The following is a 17,500-nucleotide window of genomic DNA, read 5'->3' as shown; positions in this document are numbered from 1 at the left end:
GATTGGGAGTCACTGGCATATGTGAGGGTGGCTGAAGCCAGTAAATGAGACAGATTGCCCAGGAAGGAGGTGTGTACTGGGAAAATAAGCACGACAAGGATGGAAACAAACACCGAAAGGGGCAAGTGCAAAGGACGAAAAGTCAACCAAAAGAGGAGGAGGAGGCAAAACAAGATTTTAAAGACAGTTTCTGATTGAAACTTCTTTTTCAAAGTGTTTCTTTAATTCAGTCTAAGCCACTTACAGTGATACTTATTTGGATATATTTTCTTGCATGTACAGAAAGATGGAAGCTAGGGATGGAAAAGCCAGCATTTATCATTCTCCTACTTTCAAGACACATAGTCTTGTTATCGTGTGGGCAAAATCATTTCGTCTCTCCCAGACCATAATTAAAGCTAGTTCCAAGACTCGGTGATATACTTTCTTGTGTTACTTGTCTCAATTTTTTGAGCTTAAGGCACATAGCTAGTTCTAGTCAACTCTTGTAATTATAAGTTTAAAAAAAATGTGTAAAACAACCTATGTCCATCAACAGATGAATAAATCAAGAAAATGTGGTATATATAGACACACACACATACACACACACACAGCCTTAAAAAAGAAGGAAATCCTGTCATTTGCAACAATACGGATGAACTTGGAGGACATTATGCTAAGTGAAATAAGCCACACAGAAAAAGACAAATACTGCATTGTATCACTTATATGTGGAACCTAAAAAGAAAAAAAAATCAAATGCACAGAAACAGAGTAGAAAAGTGGTTGCCAGGAGCTGGGGTGGGGTGGGGAATAGAAATAGGGAGAGGTTGGTAAAAGGGTACAAACTTTTAGTTACAAGATAAATATGGTCTGAGGATCTAATATATAACGTGATGACTATAGTTGATAACACTGTATTGTATAATTGAAATTTGCTAAGAAAGTAGAACTTAAATGTTCTCACCAAAAAGAAGAAAAGAAAAGAGTATGTGAGGTGATGGACATTTATTTATAGTGTGTTATTTGATTTGGTGGGGGAAATACTTTCACAATGTACACATATTTTAAATCATCACCTTGTATACTTTCAATATCTTACAATTTTATTAGTCAATTTTATCTCAATAAAGATGAAAAATGTATAAATATAATATGCTTATTAAAAAATTCAAATAGTACAGAAGGATTTTTTTTTAAGTAAATATTTTACTCCCTCCAACACAATTTCTTATTTTTACTTCCAGGGGGCCCACTGTTTACATTTTTTGTACATATATGTTCCTAGAAAATTTCTTTATCTTTATAATTTAAGATACATACACATATATAGATGTACATACAAGAAGTTCTCAAAGATCTGCACACTACATCAATAACCTTAATGTTGGATTCTTTCCAAGTCTGTGCAAACCATATTGTGCTTCTCTGAATCTAAATATGAAAGAGCTGGAAAGTTCCTTCTCATGATCTATGGATGCCAGAATGAACTCTTTGTAGATCATCTTTGGCAGAAACCCAGTGTTTCTGTGCTCAATCTACTTATTTCTAAATTACTCTCAGCCCCATATTTTTATTTTATTTAAGTCCCGTTTTTGCATATCCAAAGCTATACAAATGTGTTCTACTTGTCAGTGGATGGTCCATCCACTTTATCCTCCACATATTGAGACAAAAGACCACTAACTCTGACAGTTCAATCTTCTTCCTTTCCTCACCTACCGCTTTCTAAGCAGGGAAATGTAGAGCATACAGAATTTTTTCAACAACGTTATGAAATATGACACCCTTATCAGAAAACAGAAGAATGGATTAATGGCTTAGTTTTAAGAATAAATTTTTTTACTCTTGAGAGAGCCTCAAGAAAACTTCCAATGGTGCCTAAGACTCGATACAACATTGTAGTGATTTTTCCTTCTTATAGGAGCAGATGGCACTAATAATAGAGTGTGATTGTGCTATTGTCACTGCCCTTTCCATATCTATTCTGGGGAAAAATAAATAACATCTGCAAATCCCTTTAAAGAAATAGTGCTTGTTTTCTTGCTCTTCTTGATATGTATAGATTACAGAATGGTTTGTCTCTTTTTACTCCAAATAGGGCAAAAAGACTTTGTATTTGGCTTCTCTCATGGACCTAAAATTTCTGTTCATGATAATAAAGAGTCAAATTGCTAATATGCTTTGCTAAAACAAGCACTTGGTGTTCTGTGGTTATGGACAAGAGTCCTCCTCTAACAACAGGTGGGCAGCACCAGCTCAAGGTTGAACCATTCATACACGGACTGAAGAGTTTCTACCTTCTGGAAAAGTCCTGGAGGCAGTACAGGTAATACATGGGTAGTCCTTAGGTATAGCAATTGGTAGAGATTACTATTATGAAGAACAGAGAGCCTAAGGAAAAAAATGTTTCCTTGTTGTACATCTTGTTAGAGTCCCCCAGTCTTGTTAATATGCAGAAGTCCAGAATAACTTCTTTGTGAGCTCCTTAAAGCAGACAAGGTTTTATTCACCTTTGTGTCCTACTCCATTCCTAACACAATGGCTTACACTGAGTAGGCTCACTAGGTGTTTGCAACAGGGAATTAAAGTTGAATTATGCAATATGATTGCTTTCTTGGTCAATTTAAGACGCATATGACAATAGATGTTACATTGCCATTTGGTCCTCAGTTTTCTCATTTGTCAGTAAAGAATGAATAATACTTCCCCTTACAGGGGCACAACTGTTATTGGAATAATTTGTGTGCAATGTTGCTAAACCCAAGCTACAAGTAATTCCTTAGTTTCATTGTAGTCTTTCTCAGAGAGAAAGTAATTGCCTACTGTTTGTTTTGAAAGTGATTTGAAAATAGTAGTGACTATCCTAAACCAATTTACCCTTTGGTTTCTTTGTAACAAAAATGTTTTCTTGCTATGCTTCCACTTTCCACTATAGTAAATGTGTTGGCTTCCAGAAACTGCCCTGGAAATTTAAGTGACACAATGAATTATTTTTCCAATGGTAATTTCGTCACTAACATCATTACTTCTCATTTTCTTCAAGCTTTCGGACACCATTGGAGGGGGGAAAGAGTACATTACTGTAATGTGGGGGTCATACAGTATAGAATAACTGTATTCATAACTCTTCTACCTACTTGGCAGAAAAATCAATGGGCTGCATTTTATCATTGCACATGGGGACAGTTATGTAGTGTTCCATAGATTATAAAGATTTGATGATAGGGCCTTAGGAAAAGCTAGATAAGGAGTCATACCTAGATAAAAATTAAGTTAGAAAATTAATGGTAAATATACCTAGGATATCCTGGAAGAGTAAGGAATAAGAATTTATTTTATGTCAGTGGCCTAACATCTTCACTTTTCATGTCATACATTTTCACTCATTTTAATTAGTGCTGACAGTGGCCCTGACAGTATCAGACAGCATTACTCAAATCATATTTTGCCACAATGTAAATATCATTGCTTACTGTCTCCTTTGTATTAAGAACAAATAGGGCAGCCTTAAAAATTATACACTCACAAGTGTTTAATTCCACTTCTTAATTTTGCTTATTTTCTTCTTATTTTCCATGATACTCTGTGTATCTCTATCATTGCATTTATCGAATTGTTTTGTGGCACTTAGGTTTATGTGTCTGTCTTCTCTTGAGGAAAGGACTGTGCATTATTCATCTTTATATCCAAGTGCCCTACACCATGCTTTGCTCATTACAGATGCTCCACATTTGCTGAATAAATGCCTGAATGAATGAGTATACCAAACCACATGTAGTGCCTTGAAACACTTCATCCATAAAGAACACTTGACTTGTCCCTCAGAGATTATTAGCTCATTCATTCCATCTCACATTATGTTTATTTTTGCAGGTAGGTAAATTGAGACTCACTAGTAACTTACCAAAGTATTTGTAATTATACCAGGAATCAATGTTTCTAGCCATAGTGAATAATTCCTAAATTTAAAGAGGAAATACTACACACACACATAAATGGACTGTAATGAAAAGAAAGTGGAATACCATCAGCCCTTCCTGATTTTAACAGAGAAGATGGGACTCTCGGAGCTAACTTCATTTTCTGAGGGATTTATCATTCATTGAAAAAGTTACATCTGAGTTGTGATAGTATTGGGTTGTGAAGAATTTAGTCCATGAGCTTATTAATTCTCTCAGAAAAAAATGAGTCTTGTCTTTCTTTACATTTATAATGCACATATTCGTGAGGCATAAAGCTTTCCCTACATGCTGGCACACCAAAGCACATTTTACTGAGCTGACTTACAACATGGTCTGGTCTCTAAGAGATGGCTGCAACGAACGGAGGCATAAGTAAAATGCAAAAGTTCTGTACTGTGCATGGTCCATCAACATTAACGCGAGTTATAAATGCTCTACAAGTGTGAAGTACGAAATGGACCTGCGAGGTTGTTTTTATTGATATTTATTCATGGGATGATCAGTATCTGTGGTGCCTATAAACACATGCACATGAGGTTCCTGCCCTGAGAAGCTTACACTCTAACTCAAAGAGATGACAGCTATCGGAATAAGTTTTAGTGAGCTGGGCTTCTCTTCTAAGCAACATGATACCCATAGGAGGGTGGAATATGGTCCTGGTCATTGTTGTGCGGGATTCATTGCTTTAAGTCAAGTAATATTTCAGAACAATTTCAGCCCAAACACTACTGCTGCTCTCACCAATGGGAGTGATTATGTGGGCACTGATCACTCATGTTAAAGGAGGAGATAAAGAACTAAGACAGAATTTTCGAAAATGGAAGGAAGCAAATAAAAAAGCACACAGAAAACTTCCAATTGCCATAGTGACTATATAAAAGCATCCAATCTGGAATTAATCATTTCAGTCATTTGTAAGTATGTTCGTGTCTCCCTTTTCATAAGCATCTCGCCCTACTATAAATGACATTCTGTTTTATGAAAGCATAATGTGAAAATCTACTGATAAGCCAAATAATAAAAACTTTATAGCATGTCAGGGCTTTTTTATTATTATTATTTAACCTCAATCAAGTTATAATACTGAACACATGTATCCTTGGCCTAAATCACCTTGTCAAGTTTAACTGTATATTCAACTTCATTTACATGACATATGATCTAATACTGGAGAACAACAATACCATTGTAGTGTTAATTGGAAACTCCAAACTGAGAGCCAGAAGAAACCACTGGTCTGATTGCTGAGGGTCCCAGGGAAGGGGATCTATTCCCACACCTGCAGTTGGTCCATAACACTAACATTGTTACCGACATCTGGGTCTAATCAGTCCAAAGGCCTTGATACGCTGCTCCCGGGGCACATAAATTTAGCATTACATTCATTTTAAAAGCCCCCTCTTTCAGTTTTTTAAGGACAAGATAGATTCATGGCTCCACAGAGTCTAACAAAGTAGAAACCACAAACAGAGTAAGTTACTGCCACAGGCCTCGTGGACTTGACTTACCAACTCTTTGCCACTTAAATAATGGAATTTTATGTTCGGCCCTGGCTATCAAAAATGTGTTTCCACGAAAGTGAAGTTTGACTGAAAAGCTGTATTTAAAATAGAAGCAAATCCTCAGAAAGAGAGCCAATTTGTATAAATCAGACTTTATGTATGGATATGAGATAATATCTAACAGAGAAATATAAGCTTAGGAGTCGTAATTTGCCTCGTTCCCTTTGTCACTGGAAGGCCTTCTAGAACTGACCTTTCATAGTGTGCTTTAAGGAGGTTTGCATCCAACGGAACTTTTTAGAAGAAAAGTTAAAGATTTTTAGATCTTTCAGTGGGACTTCGGATAGATGGCTACTAAGGATAAAGGGTCTACTTGACCTAGTAATTATTTTCTGCTATTGCTCTGCAAAGTGTAGCTTTTACAAAAAGTTCTGCTGCCACTCAACATGAGTGAAAACTAAAAACTCTCTTGTGTTTTGTGTAGATGCCCTGGTAACCAAAGACTTCTGAAGTAGAAAAAAGCCTGCACAAGTTTTGCAGGGACATTTATTAACAATATAAATAGAAAACAGAGACAAATACAAAATCGTGGGTAGTTTCGCAAACTATCCACTTGGATGCTTGAGGCCAATTTGTTGTGGGGCAGAATCTTTAATTTGTTGTGTTTTTGGTTGTTTTCTCTCTTTTTCTGTCTTTCTTTCTTTTACGTCACTAGAAAAAGAATTGACTGTGTAGCCTGAGGGGCTGGGGAGTTGGTAAAATAATTCTGTGGGTTGATAAGTTTGGTACTTGCCAGCTGCAGTGTTTTATTTATTTATTGGCTCAAATATGGTACCTGGCCTTCAAGGACTTTATAAGAACTGGATAAGTTATCTTTTTAATGAACATTCCTAAGTGGTCTAACATTGGAAATTAGTAAATGAATAAGATTATTGATGACCAAATAGAAGTGGGAAGAAGGAAGATATTGTTCCTTATACCCAATAATAGGAGAGGCGTTTTTTCCCCTAATGTTGTAGACAGCAATTTGGTGATATGGTACCTTATCTCAGCCATAGGTTCATCATGGGCTCAATTTTTTTCTTTCTAGCCATACTTTGTATGTGAATAGGCATAGATATAGTCTTATGAGTGAAAAATATGAAAAATGAACAAGCACTTTTATGTATAAAAATAGACTGGTTCATTAAGAGATAAGCATTTTGCATTAAGAAGAGATTTCCAGAATTCTTGGGTAGAGCACAGATGAGAAAAATCAATGGTTCCCAAGAAGGGCTGCACAGTTCAGGATGATGATGATGTTCATAAAAATGACCCTGATTCATGAAGAAAGGTCCAAATAATGTTCAAGCTACTACATTTAAGAAAAACAGGATATGCTTCTACATTTCCAAAATGCTTCCTTCAAAAAAAAATCAATTTCAAAGAGAATGGTTTAGTTATCTGGAAAATTCAGGGATATAAAGATAGATACTTCAACAAAGCTATCTACATATGTAAAATCAGTGTAGACATTTGGATCCATGATCAGAGCATCAGAAATAATGGAGCACCATGAAAAGATCATCTACTATATGCCAGGCACTGTACTAGGCATTTTGTGGTAATGCTCACATGGCTAAGGCCACCCCCCTCTTCTAAACTAGCTAGTTAGCCAGCTTGATTCTCACAGAAGATTGTCTTGTGGAAATATTTGTGAATTTAGTCTTTGATTTGGTTTCTGGAAACTAGAGGTGTTCTTTCAACATGTTGTGATTAATATATTATACTCACATCCTACTTTTGTGATTTATATTTTAAAGATAAGCTTAAAGCTAGGTCAGTGCAGCTATATCTGTTTAAAGTATGATGCACATTTATAAAGGTATAGAGCTTATTTCATTTGTTTAATGAAAAGTGATAGCCCTAGTTTGATGCTGGAGGAGTTCCCACAAGACAGACTAAAAAGTGTTGACAATTTCCCGTTGAGTGCATGTGGTAAAACCCTATGCTATAACTGTTTAATATTCAGTTTAAATATGTTTTTAAATGCCTTGTTCCAGTAAGCTTAGTTTTGTAACTCCAAACACTTTCAGGAAGTGAGTGTGCGATTTGCTAAGGGGCCATTTGTTGGAGACTAGAAACACAACCAGAGTCATTATCAAATTTTAGTTTGTTACCTTGAGAAACTAAAATACCTAGAGTTGTTCACAGATCTGAGTCTGCACCCATGTCCCAGTGCTCCGTGGTAGGGGAAAAATGGAGGTGTATAAAGGAAATTTGTGACAGTTACTAAACCCCTCAATATCTGTGCAATCTGTATTTCCCCAGGCAAAAACAGCTGGGAGTCAAAATAGGATCATGGTAACAGTGATCCAAAGAACATTTCTCTAGATCAGCCACAACCTGATTAATTGCAGACTTCTCATATACTCCCCAAATGTTATTAAGAGGTACCATTGACTGACCCTACCACAGACGAAGTGCACGTCAGGTGGTTTCCATACATTATCTTATTCAATCACTACAACAGAACAACAAAATGGATACGGAAATTGTGGTTCATAGAAATTAAGTAACATGCACAAGGCCACACAACTAATAGGACTGTCTGGCACCTTATGTAGCTCTTTCCTAGACCTTATCATAGTTTATATTTATGTGTTGGCGTAATTATTGACCAGTGGCTCTCTTCTGCTTTGTGAGGGCAGGGTCTGTGTCTGTTTTGCCCCCAGAGCCTGGAACGTGCCTCGCACGTTATAGACGCTTATTAATCACCTGTCCTTTTCACTCACCTGTAGCCACCTCCAATCCAAGTGTCTATGATGCTATACCACCCACTGTTTTGTGCTCTCATGACCTTCAGTGGCAAAGAAGGAGATGGGGGCCTTTACCCTTTCTGTGAATTTCATTCATATCTTAAGTGGATTTCGTGCTCCAGCTCTTTTATTTTAACCACTTCCCCACCCAGGCCTCTCCCAGGCACAGTGTCCAATGAAAACAGACTAGAGGATAATGTTAATAGAATCTGATTTGCCATACTTCAATATTGCCCTTCCCTTATGACCTCTACGACCAAACTTGTACTCCTCAACTCTCTCTGCCATTAGCAGGGAAGGTTATTTCAAGTACCTCAATCTCTCATCCAAGTTAGACCCCTAATGTTGGACCTACAGGTCAGCCCAGACTTTGTGAGCCTGCAAGGTATTCAAGGTTAGGCTGTCAAACCAGAGGCCCCGCTATGCTTGAGTTTGCATTGTTCCAGGAGGGAGTAGTAGGCTTTGCATTCTGGGATAAGATAGAATTTGTGGACTTGTGCCCTGACTCACAAAATGTCTTACTTCCAGATGCTTCCAAGTAAGGAGGGACCTGTTGTCAAGGAATTAACAGAAGGTAAGAAGTTGGAAGAGCTGGTGTTAAAATGGAAGAGTGTAAATACTTTACATATGGCTCAGCCAAAACCACATTTTCAGTGCCATTTTTCGACTAATCCAATAGAAACTGAAGTCACTCTGATCTTCTTTCAGGACTTTGTTTTTTTTTTTTTTGAGTTTTTTGCAGTTTGAGGACCTTTGTGCAGGCTGTTCTCTCTGCTTGGACTGCCCACCACAAGCCTCTATTTCCATATAACCGGACTCCATTTCATCCACTGGGTCTCAGCCCAAATATCGCTTTATCAGAGAGATGACAAGGAATCTTGATTAAGAAATGTTCACTTTGTCCCTGTCATTCTCTCTGTTAACACCTTACTTATTTCCTTCACAGCATTTGTCACAATTTGTAACTGTACGTTGTTTTACTTACTATTTGTTTATGTCTGTCTCCTCGACTCCAAGCTACTTGAGGGCAGGGCCATATCTGCTTTAATCAAGGCCTCTTCTGGCATTAAGAAGCCTTAGTAAGAATTAGAAAAGGTGCCCACTTGTGCTCCTTTGATTGGGCATATTTTGCAAGGCACAATCTCATTCCCTAGGTCTTAGAACAGATCTTGACACCTAAGGACTCAGAAACTTATTTATTGAATGAACTTATAAAATATAATTTTCTTCTCTTCTGAAATATTTACCTTTTACCAGTCCAGATTCGATATTTCCTTCAAGTCTCAAGGCATCGAAGGTCTTTTTTCTTGTGGTACTCTTAGAAATGGCAGTTGATAATTACTTGAATATTACCTACCTGTGTTCTTCTTCTGTTGTATGTCCTTTAACAGCTTTTAGTCTTTTCCCCAAAAGTATGTAATTATTTGTATGCCTCAAAAAAATTAAGTTGAGCTTAGAGCCGTTTTGGTAAGAAATGGGAACTTACAGCCGTGTTAATACCAAAAGAGTTGAAAAATACTAAGGAATAGCAAAGACCAGAGAAACACTTGAAACTTGACAGAGATTTCTATCCAGCCATTGGCTTAAAAGATGGTGGATATACACAAGGAAAAATGGGATAAGACTTGGTTCATAAATGACCATGCCCCTAATAAATTCTAGTGGCACAATCATTCAATAAGAACACATCTACAAACATTGATCTATTTTAAGATAGGAATAAATGAAAGTAAAATAGATACTGTGGAAGGCAGAATCGTTGAGCTAGAGGAGTTTTTAGATGTGTAAAAATATGCTTTGGGAGAATTATACAATACAGGATGGCAAAGAATTAAAGTGCATGAAAATGGATCCAACAGATAATCAAATGAAAGCACAATAGACACAGTGCCAGAGAATAGTTTGGATTAGATTCTTTTTTCAGTGGAAGTCTTTCTTTTAAGTATTAACCTATTTAACCTTTGTAAATGAAATATTTGTCTTGCAATGAGAAAGCTGCATTTCAGTGTAAAACGAGAACTTGTCCGTGGCTGATTTATTCTTCACTAAAGCATTCTCTCTCTGTTTTGTATGTTTAATATTTAACATATAAAAAGAAACAGTATCAAAACGTCTAGAATAGAGGAATATTTATGCAGAGGTTCCAATCACAGTTTTTGGCTCTGGGACAAAATTATATCGATGGTCTCAAAGCCAGTGCCCGAGTTTTGTTTGTTTGGACTCGTTTGGCCTAAGCTCATCAGTTAGGCTCCTCTTCTGCCTCCAGCTCAGCCTTTCTGTCTCAACCTGAGTCATTCCAACCCACACATCTGATCTCACAAATAACACAAGAAACTTTCAGTGTTAATTCTAAAATAATAGCCATGGTTGCTGATCCAACAATCATATCAATCAATCCTTTTTGTTGTTATTGTTCTAATGAAACATGTTTGTTATCAATTTATAGAGGACAATATAATTTATTAACTTCTATATTGATTCAAAAGTCGAGTCAATGGGTAGAGGTCATTATTTCTCTTGACTACAATCATCTGTTTATGAAAATTGTAATTAATGCAGTAATTAAGTGAAATAGAAATTATTATTATTATTATTTTTTGTGTGTTTGTGAGGAAGATCAGCCCTGAGCTAACATCCATGCCAATCCTGCTCTTTTTGCTGAGGAAGACTGGCCCTGGGCTAACATCCCTGCCGATCTTCCTCCACTTTATGTGGGCCACCGCCACAGCATGGTCTGACAAGCGGTGTGTTGGGGCTTGCCCGGGATCCGAACCCCAGCCGCCAGCAGCGAAGCGCGCGCACTCAACTGCTACGCCAACGGGCCAGCCCCTGAAATAGAAATTATTTTTCTTCTGCTAATAGCAATATTTTCTCCCTGTGTCTCAGTTTCCTTGCCCATAAAATGAAGATCACATATTTGATCTCTTACCTTATTACCATTATTGTTAAGATAATGCCAGTGGCTGTAACTTAAAAATCCCAAATTCTCAATGGTTTAACAACATGAAATTTATTACTTATCTAGTGTCGGTGTTCCTGGTTGGGTAGATTGCCTCTAAAGTGGTTCAAGGACCCAGGTTACTTCCATATTGTGGATTTATCATCTTCACATGTGGCTTCCAAGATTTCAGAGGAAGGGGAAAGAGACTGTGAAGAAGGAAGAACTGATGCATAACAGTTTCAGCCTGTAGATGACACCTATCACTTCCATTCACACTTTATTGGTGAGGACTAGTTACACACCCCATTCTTATATATAAGGGAGCAGGGAAACGTAGTCCTGACTGGACAGCTGCTTCCCAGCAACAACTCTCCTCTAAGGAAGTAACGCAGGATTCTCTGGTGATCAGCTAGCCTCTTTGCCAAAGCCTAATTTGTAGGGTCATGGTGAGGATTAAATAAGTGAATACATGAAAAGAGCTTACAATGGTAGTCATTATATAGAAACTAGAGATAGTGAAGCCCTCCTCTTCCTCCTGCTTCTTCTTCTTCTTCCTCTTTTTCTTCCTTTTCCTCCTCCTCTTCCTCCTACTTTTCATTCCTCTGTGATGTTCAAATAGTTATCCCATATTACTACTTGAAACTTAGAATTTTTTCTTTGTAATTATCATTTACTCTATTCTTAGGATATGTTTCTGACTTGAAAAACTATTGGCATTCTGTTTTTATTTTATTTCCCTTTGCTTTATCTTTTTCCTGTATTTGGACCCTTAATGTCTACTTATAGCCAAATATCATGAGTGTCTAACTTTCACTATACCTCTGGGAAAATATTTTGTTATTCGACACTTTGTCCTTTCTCTTTTCATGGAGAAAACATGTAAAGTTGTCTGACTCTCTCAAAAGCCCTGTCCTCAATTAAACTACACAAAAGGAGGCACACTTTCCTTGTTTGGAGGGTTGTTTATTATTCCTCTGGTTAACTTTAAGCTCACATATTCCAGGACAGCGTTCATATATCTGTACAGAATATACTGAGCTATGTCCTAGAATTCACTCTTGGTTTTACTATATATGAGAATAGAGTTGCTGCCTGGGCCAAGTCGTCCAATCCTTCCTTCCTGCCATGAATATCTACTTTGGGAAATACATATATATATATATATATATATATATATATATATATATATATATATATATAATATATATAAAATATATTTTTTTCTCCAATTTTTGAATTTTGCATTTGTGTGGATTGAAGTCTACTTTTATTAGGTTAACAACAAATGCCTTATCATACCATCTGTAATTACAGTTATCAGTTTACTATATATTTGCTGAAGCACTGATTAATGGAAACGTGCAGCTAACAGAATTGTGTATAACAAAGAGTTAATTGTATATATTTTAAAGGATTATGCCTTGACATCTTCCACTTCTAGTCTTAACAGAGTAACTGGTACTGAACTTGTCCACCTACCAAAAAATGATAACGTTAGGCAAAATAAATATGGCAAATATTTTTAGGAATTGAATAACAAGTAGTTCAAGAACATGATTCTTGAGAGAAGGAAAACACATGAGGTGAGACCCATGAATGCTTGTGAATGGTCATACTTTTTCCTACAGCCACTTTCCTGCCATTGACCAGGCATGTGGAACTTAAGTAGAATAACAGTCTCACTTTGCTGAGGACCATACTGGAGTTCCAGGCTGTTCCAGTCCCTGGAATTCACTGGGCAGGGTACCTAAGAAGAAAATCTTCATAGGGGGTGGTGCCTAAAAGTTTGTGTGGGGGTTTACTGCATGTTCTTGAAAAATCTTTGAGAAGTACATGCTCAAGACAACATACCAAGAGGCCTAGCAGAGATTTCCTAATGCGCTAATGGGAGATGGAGTTTCAGCCCCATCAGAATAGACAGACCTCACTAAGAGACTTAGGTATTCAGTTGAGACTCTGTACCATACAACATGGAGCATGCACCAGGACTAAGCGTAAAACTGAAATAGAACCACCTTATCAAAAAATAAAATCAAGCATAACAGGCTTAAATATACCTACCAGTAATTTAATTGCCTGCCAGAAGAAATACAACATCCCTTAAAGGAAGATCATGCACTCCAGACTCCCTGCTGCATATCATCTACAGTGGTAAAACAGTTACAAGACATGCAAAGAAACATGAAATAATGGCCCATAGTCAAAAGAAACATCAATCATTATAAATAAACCAAGATGACCTAGATGTTTGAATTAGCAAATAAGAACTTTAAAGTGACAATTATAAATATGCTTAAGGACTAAAGAGAAAATATGCTGATAATGAATGAACAGAAGGAAAGTCTCAGCAGAGAATTGGAAACTATTAAAAGTAATCAAAAGAAAATTTTATTTGAAAATATAATATTTGAAATAATAAAAATCAATGGGTGGTCCTAATAGCACATTCAAAATGGCAGAAAAGGACAGTGAATTTGAAAGTAGAGAGCTATAAATTATGTAATATGAACAACAGAGAGAAAAGACTGAAAAAAAAGAATAGAACTTTAATGACATGGCAGATATTTTATAATGATTAAATGATCAATTTCGATTCATCAGGGAGATACAGCAATCATAAATGTGTATGTTCCTAGTAACAGAGTGTGCAACCTGTGATGCATGAATGTATAGAACTAAACAGAGAAATAGACAAATTCACAAATATAGCGGAAAATTTCAACATGCTATTCTAAACAATTGATAATGCAAGTAGACAAAAAAATAGTAAGGATAAAGAAAATCTGAACAACACTATCAATCACCTAACCTAATTGACATTTATATAATACCAAACCCAACAACAATAGAATCACATTCCTTTCTAGTGCACAACAAATCATTTAACAGGATAAATAATGTAATGGGCCATAAAACAAGTCTCAGTACATTCCGACAGACTGAAATCTCTGAGACACAACAGAATCGAATTAGACATCAATAATATTTAGATATCAAGAAAAGTCTCAAATACTTGGAAATTAAACGACACACTACTAAACAACCCCTAGGTCAAAGAAGAAATCACAAGAGCAATTAGAAAATATTAAAAACTGAATGATCATGAAAACACAACATATCAAAATTTGTGGTATAGAACTAAAGCAATATAAAGAGATATTTATAGCTTTAAATGCTTATATTGGAAAATAATGGTGTTTTAAAAGCAGTGACTTAGGTTTCTACCTTAGGAAGAAAAAAAAATGAGCAAAATATGATAACATAAGAGCAGAAATCAATTGAAGAGCCAAATTTGGTTTCTTGAAAAGCTTGATAAACATGTAGAAAGACAGATCAAGAAAACAGAGAAAAAAATCCACAAATTACCAATACCAATAATGAAGGAGGGGCTCTCGCTACATATGCTAAAGGTATTATAAGAAAATACAAGAATATTAGGAACAATCATGCCAACCAATTTGACAATGTAGGTGAAATGGGCAGATAGTTTCACTGATGAGTTCTATCAAACATTTAAGGAAGAAATAATACCAATGTTACATAAACTTTTTATTTGATGAGGTCAGCATAATCTTCTTAACAGAACTTGACAAAGATGTCATCAGAAAGGAAAATCACAGACCAACACTATTCAAGAACATAAATGTAAAAATTCTTGTTGAATATAGCAAGTAGAATCAAGCAATGTATAAAGATGATATTACATCAAGACCAAGTGGGGTTTATTCCAGCAATGCAAGGTTTAAGATTGGAAAAGCAATGAATGTGGTTCACTATATTAACAGAATAAATGACAAATTATATAACCATTTCAGTTTTTATTGAAAAAGTATTTGACAAAATTAAATATCTATTTGTGATAAAATGTCCAGTAAACTAGTAATAGAAGAGAACTTCCTCAACCTGAAAAAGGACATCTATGTATAATCTATATATTTAATATTTAATCGTGAAAGACTGGGTGCTTTTCACCTCAGATAAATAACAATGCAATTATTTTTGCTTTGATCATTTCTATTCAGCAATGTACTGGAAGTCATAGCTAGACCTATAAGGCAAGAGAAAGAACTAATATCATAAATATTGGAAAGGAAGAAGTAAAATTACCCTTCTTTATAGAAGACATAATTGTCTTCATAGGAAGTCCTGAAGACTTTACAAAGCAATTACTAGAAATAGCAAGTAAATTTCTCAAGACTGCAAAACACAAGCTCAATATTCAAAATTCAATTGTATTTCTTAAATACTAACAGCAAACAATAAGAACACGCAAATTTTAAATTTAAAAAATTTTCCATTTACTACACTGTTGAAAACACTATTACATAGGAGTAAGTTAAACAAAAAAATGTGCAAGACGTCTACAGTAAAATCCACTAAAATTCCTAAAATAAATTAAAGAAAACCTAAATTTATACCATGTTCATTAACTAAGTGTTCATGGAATGCTTAATACTGTTAAGTTGTCCATTCTCCCCAAATTAATCTATATAATCAACACAATATCAGTAGACCTTTTAATAAAAATTGACAAGATTGGGGCTGGCCCAGTGGTGTAGTGGTTAAGTTTGCGCACTTCCCTTCAGTGGCCCAGGGTTCGCAGGTTTGAATCCCTGGCGTGGACATACACACTGCTCATCAAGCCATGCCATGGCAGCATCCCATATATAAGATAGAGGAAGATGGGCACGCATGTTAGCTTAGGGCTAATCTTTCTCAGCGAAAAAGAGGAAGATTGGCAAGGGATGTTAGCTCAGGGCTGATCTTCCATACCAAAAAAAAAATTGACAAGATGATTCTAAAATATGTATATGGAAATTGAAATATCCCAGAAAAGTCAAAACAATCTTGTAAAAAACCAGTAAATTTGGAGAACTTAGACTACTTGACTTAAAGAATTACTGTAAAGCTACATTAATCCAGAGAGTGTGGCACTGGCACAAGGATATTAAAATATATTCAGAGAGAGTCTAGCTAGAGACCAAACTCATTTTTGACAAAGGTGCCAAAGAAATAAAGTGGGAATGAAAAGTTATTTAAACCAATAAAAAACTGAAAAATATATAGAGAAAAGTAATTTTAATTCCTAGTTCATGATACACATAAGTTAATTCAAGATGCCTCATAGAATGTTAAAGGTAAAATTTTAAAGCTTCTGGAAGAAAACATAGAAGAATATATATTTTTTTGACAGTGAACTTTTAATGTTTTTTTGTCACTGAAGGATAAGGTAGCTTTATCAATGGACATTGCTATTTTTTGTTTTTTTAATTAATACTTTATTTTTCAGAGCAGTTTTAGGTTCACAGTAAAACTGAGGGGAAGGGGCAGAGATTTCCCATATACCCCCTACCCCCACACATGCATACCCCATTATCAACATTGCCCACCAGAGTGGTACATTTGTTACAATTGATGAACCTAACGTTGACACATCATAATCACCCAAAGTCCACGGTTTGCATTATGGTTCATGGTTGGTGTTGTACATTTTATGTGTTTGGACAAATGTATAATGACAAGTATCCATCATTATGGTATACAGACAATTTTCACTACCTTAAAAATCCTCTGTGCTCCACCTATTCATCTCTCCACCTAAAATAATATTTTTCAGACCTGGTAATGAGCAAAGATTTCTTAGATAAGACACATAGATCAATCATCATTAAAAAAACTGAAAATTAGACTTAAAATTAAAATCTGTTCACCAAAATTCTCCATTAATAAAAAAGATTAGGCAAGCCAAAAAATAATCATAAAACATCCACCTGACAAAGGCCCATATCCAGAACATATAAAGAAGCCCTACAACTCACTAATAACAAGATAAACCACCATATTTAAAAATGGGCAAAAATTTGTTCAGATGTTTCATGGAGTAATATATACAAAATAGCCAGTAAGCCCATGAAAAAGTATTCAGCATCTCTAACTATCAAGGAAATGCCAACCAAAAACTCAATGAGATACCACTACTCACACTTAGAATGGTTAAAATGGAAAACACAGTCATTGCCAAATCTTGACTAGGATATGGAGCAACTAGAATTCTCATGCATTGCTGGTAGGCATGAAAAATGTACGACCACTTTGGAAGAAATTTTGTCAATTTCTTATAAAGTTAAACATGTCCCTACAATACGACCCAGCATTCCACTTCTAGGCATTAAGCCAAAAGAAATGAAAAGCATATGTCCACAAAAATACTTGTTCAAAATGATTCATAACAGCTTTATTCCTAACATCTCCAAGCCAGAAATCACCCAAATGTCAATCAAAAGGAGAATGGATAAAAATGTTGTGGTATAT

General features: G+C 35.7%; 1 long non-coding RNA gene across 2 annotated transcripts in view; it reads left to right on the top strand.

The window, feature by feature from the left end:
• The window catches only part of LOC147914777 (uncharacterized), a 140,121-nt gene that overhangs the window by 31,389 nt on the left and 91,232 nt on the right, over positions 1-17,500 (top strand). Inside the window, exon 2 of one of the 2 annotated variants that reach the window (XR_015554893.1) lies at positions 8,776-8,821. The exons of the other annotated variant lie outside the window; for it this stretch is intronic. This is a non-coding gene — a long non-coding RNA (uncharacterized LOC147914777). The remainder of the gene's footprint in view (positions 1-8,775; positions 8,822-17,500) is intronic. 2 annotated transcript variants of the gene reach the window in all.

This window comes from Ceratotherium simum, chromosome 17, assembly GCF_057802395.1.
Source record: "Ceratotherium simum simum isolate JZ-2026a chromosome 17, ASM5780239v1, whole genome shotgun sequence".
Taxonomy (NCBI): Eukaryota; Metazoa; Chordata; class Mammalia; order Perissodactyla; family Rhinocerotidae; genus Ceratotherium; species Ceratotherium simum.
The sequence above is the reverse complement of the archived record's forward strand: the minus strand, read 5'-3'. Positions and strand labels throughout refer to the sequence as shown.